The following is a 4,823-nucleotide window of genomic DNA, read 5'->3' on the forward strand; positions in this document are numbered from 1 at the left end:
GAATTTTCGTGCTTCGCGAACGCGACGCTTTGACCGCTTTCGCGAAGAAGGAAATTATGCCTGGGGCAGAATGTTTAAAAGATGGGTTTCGCGATTTTTGGTCTATTTACTCCATTGTTGAGCAATTTTTGGAGCTTTTGACAAGAATTGAAGAGGGAATCGAAGGGAATAACTTGGAGGTAAGATTTTTGAACTCAATACTCGATTCTTGTGTGAATTCCACCTAATTAATCATGGAATTAAGCCTAAAATTGAAGAGCTAGGGCTTGGAAATTGGAAACCAAACATTTGGAATTTGAAGGGCCATTTGTGGATGGATTTTGATGTTCTTGGTATGTATGAACTCGTGGGGAGATAAGGAATCCGTTGATGCGAAAATTATTGAATTCCGAGATGTGGTCCCGGGGGCTGGGTTGAGCAATTTCGAGATTTTGATGTTAAATTGGATATTTTCGAGTGAGCTTTGTTCCCTTAGCATATTTTAATGATTATGTACTGATTGTGGCTAGATTTGGTGCATCCGGAGGTCGATTCTGCGGGTGAGGCATCGCGGGCTAGAGTTTGGACTGGATCGAGGTAAGTAATGATTGTAAATACTGTCCTGAGGGTTTGAAACCCCGGATTACACATCGTCGTGTTACTTTGAGGTGACGCACACACTAGATGACGAGCGTGGGGTTGTGCACCATTGGGGATTATGACTTAATCCATCCCGTACGACTGTTAAGTCATGTATTTGGTTTGATATCTTATGATATTCCATGTTCTAGAGATTAATATTATATTTTGGGTTGTATGCCATGTTTGGGGCCTTGTGCCGACCAGCTGAGACCCTTAGGGGCACTTTCACTAATTTTCCTCACTCTATTTGTTTTGAAAGCATATCCTCAGTCATGTTTTACCTGCTTATTGTTTAAATCTGGCTTTATCACTTTATTTCTTAAAAAAGTGAAACTGTTTCGGCTGAGTTCCCTGTTTTACTGATGGTCCGAGTGATCGTGAGGTTGATGGTTGAGATAGACCGAGGGTCTGATTGTGAGGTTGATAACTGAGATAGATCGAGAGTCTGATTGTGAGGTTAATGACTGAGAGAGGCCGAAGGCCTGGTTATGAGGAATTATATATCTATGGATCGCGCTACAAGCCGCAGCAATATATTTATATATGTGTATATGGATCGGGCTACACGCCGCAGCGATATGTTGGATCGGGCTGCACGCCACAGCGATATAGCGCCTGGGCTGTAGGAGCCCCTCCGGAGTCTGCACACCCCCAGTGAGCGTAGTCGACTATGTATATGGATCGGGCTGCACGCCGCAGCGATATATGGATCGGGCTGCACACCCCAGCGGTTACTACATGGTACCTATTGAGCGTGAGCGCTGATTGGTAGGAGATGAGTCACGAGTGACTGAGAGGCTAGCCCGAGGGGCGATAGACACATGAGTGATGTTTGCCTGAGGGGCCTAATTATGAACTTATTGATTTTCACTTCTCTTTAGAGTGAGTTTCTATCAAATATGTTGATTTAATGACTGTTTTCACTCATCTTTATACTGAGCTTCTGTCAAAAATGTTAGATAAATGTTTTTAAACAACTTTCATTTAAGCTGGGGTTTATGAGATGTTCAAAACTTAATCATTGATTTGGTTTTTTGTTATTTCCACTGAGATTTTCTTGTTAGGAGGTGTATATGACTCCTGTTTTGCCCGAGGGGCTGTATACGAACTATGTTTTGCCCGAGGGGCCGATTATGGTTTTCAACTCTTTTATTAAAAATGGTTTTGAACCCCTACTGAATCTGTCGGAAGGCATTTTAAATGATTTTTACCAAAAGCTGGATTTTAAAAGAGGCGATTGACTCGTATTCTGATTTGGAAGCCTGATGTGCTTATTGAGTTTAACATAAATGTGGATTCATTGTTTCCTACTGCTCAGTCTTTATTTACTCTTATTACTTACTGGGTTGGAGTACTCACATTACTCCCTACACCTCGTGTGTAGATTTAGGTATTTCTGAGCTTGGTGGCAGTTTCGTCGGAGTTAGCAAGGTAGCTGCCTGGCGATCGTGGCTCTGCTTTCTCCCTCTTTATTCTTCCTTATGTATAAATTGTGACTTTTCCCGATCATGTTGGTCTTGATGTAGTTTGACAGTTGTAATAGATGCTCATGACTAGTGACACCCCGATGTCGGGCTGGTAGGTTATTTCCGCACTATTCAGTTAGATTTATATTATGAATAATTTGTTTAATTAAAGGCTTAAAAATGACTCTTAATGATTAAAGGGTTAATATGGGTGTTGTGTCGGCTGGCCTTGTCTACACGAGAGGCGCCATCATGATCGGGTTCGGTTTGGGGTCGTGACAAGTTGGTATCAGAGCCTAGGTTACATAGGTCTCACGAGTCATGAGCAGGTTTAGTAGAGTGTCGCGGATCGGTACGGAGACGTCTGTATTTATCCTCGAGAGGCTGCAGAACCTTTAGGAAAAACTTGACATTCTTGAATTCTTATCGTGCGTCCTTGATTCAGCTTGAAATGTAACTCTTTGAATTCCTTCCACGCATTCGTATGCGCGCATGAGCGCTCAGTATCAGATGTGCATCGATGGCTTGTGATTCCCCGCGAGGGGCGAGGTGTAATCTCTTTGTGTTGATGTTGGGCCAGTCTGGAGGACTTGAGGCCGGATTTTTGCCTATATCTTGAGCACCAAGGTGCTGATTGTGTGAGCAGGTGTTTTTGAACTTATATGTTCGGTAGTGTCCCTATTAGTGGAAGTGACGGCTGGATGATTTTGTGATGAGTATGTTAGTACTGCGAGATGTATCCATATGATTTGGAAGCAACGAGAAGGGTCTGCTGGAGGATAGAAGAACTATTAGGTGCTTGAATTCCATCTTGATTCGAGGTATAGCCCCGAGTTATGGGCGTGTGAAGAATCTTTTCATGTTTCCCAGTTGGGAGTGAGGTAAATTTCATGTTGCGGTATGAGTTCAGACTCAGGAAGACTAAGTGACTGCGTAAAGCTTATGACGGTGGAAGGTATGCGGAAAGGTTAGTTCGAGGCGAAGCAGGTGGGCCATCTCCTGCGGAGTGGTCGGAAGTTTGTGCGATCTTTATGTTGTCTGTTAGAAGATCTCATTTGCAAGTGAAAGATATGTGCTGTAATTTAAATTTGGTCACTTAAGAGAGTGGGGTTCAACTATTGCGAGAGTGAATGCGAGATTTGCAGAAGATTCAAGGTACTAGATGGTTTGTGTTTCACGAGCTTATGAAAGATTGAGTTTAATATCACTATGGTATTATGGTAGCAGTAGAGTATATGCGTTATGAGTTATCGTGTGTGTGTTTTGATCTATGGCTTCGAGCCAAGTTGGGGAGTCTGCTATTGCTTAGTTGATTGCACGGTTATGTGCTATGTTGGTTCCAGTTTGAGGCGTACTGGTGAATCAGTTATGGCTTACGGAGATTGACACCGAGGATGTCTCGAGTAAAGAAAAATTTTGACAAAGGTTATGTCGTGCTTCATAGGTGTATGAGAATCACGGAATGTCTTGAGTTTTTGTTGGTGATGGAAGCTCGGTGCATCGAGCAGGAAGTGGCTTGGTTGTTCTAGGGTGAGGTTACGTTCTGCGGTGTCAGAGTGCTAATGAGGCACGGGTTGTTCTGTTCGTTTGATCAGGCTAATTGCAGTTTGAATAGAGTGAATGACTCTCGAGAATGGTTCTAATGTGATCAAGATTCTACATATAACAATCGGGTATTTTAAGGTTGTATATGTGGCTAGAAACTGAGTTTCATTGGGAGATGTCAAGACTTGTGGTATTTTTTATATTAATTATGGAATTCTATGTATCGGTATCAGGAAGGTAAGGTAACGGATTTAGATTCGTAGGAAGTCTCTTCAGAGTAAAGTATTTTGATCGTGGTGCTCTTGAGAATATCTGAGAAAGTATTCAGCGGCTTATGAGCCTTAGATCGGTATGGTAAGGATATGATTAGTTCCTCGGGTGTTTTCGAGGTAATGAGTTTCTACAGGTATTTCGCGGCAGTGCTCTTAGGCTTTGATGGCTTGCGTGGCTTGGTCGAGTTAGGTGGATTCAGTCCTGACAGGCTTGTTTGTGCAAGGGGGAGTCGGAGAGTTCTTGTTGATTGCTACCGTGGCTAGAGATGTATATTTTCTGCTGGCGTGAGGAGCATGGGATGTATAGTGATTTTCTTCCGGATTGGGCTCAATGGAAAGTGCTTGGTTGGTTGAGTACATAGTGGCTCGTGGCTCGGTAGGGATATGAATTTCTCACGTTGTCCTAGGATGGTATGGCATATGCGGTATATTGTGGAGGATTGAGATTGCGTGTGTAAGGTTACGGTTCAGTTCTGAAAGGAAGGTCATGAAACTCTTAGGCAGCGAGCAGTCTCAGATGATTGAGGAAAATGGTATTGCTAATTGGAGGAAATTTGATGAGGGTATTTGTTTTAGAAGAAAGCAATGTGATTAAATTGATGGTATTTCGGTAGTATTGCAGTACTTTCTTGCTAGATCGACTGCTGATATTCGAGTTTGCTTGGCGGCGCCGAAATTTTTTAGAGTATCACTCGTGGAATGATTGGATACTAGAGGTGTGTTATATATGCGAGCGGCAGAATTGGGATCGGATATGGCAATTCGTGTGCTTTATGGACTTGGAGACTGGAAGTTCTCATATACAGGTTAACTGGTGGTTGTGGATGGCAAAATGTGGGTAAGTTAGTCAGATGTTAGTATGTGATATGATTCGGTCATTGTGAACCTTCGGAGGATTATTTATCTGTTGTGGGTGACT

Source organism: Nicotiana attenuata, unplaced genomic scaffold (assembly GCF_001879085.1).
Source record: "Nicotiana attenuata strain UT unplaced genomic scaffold, NIATTr2, whole genome shotgun sequence".
In the NCBI taxonomy this organism is placed as follows: Eukaryota; Viridiplantae; Streptophyta; class Magnoliopsida; order Solanales; family Solanaceae; genus Nicotiana; species Nicotiana attenuata.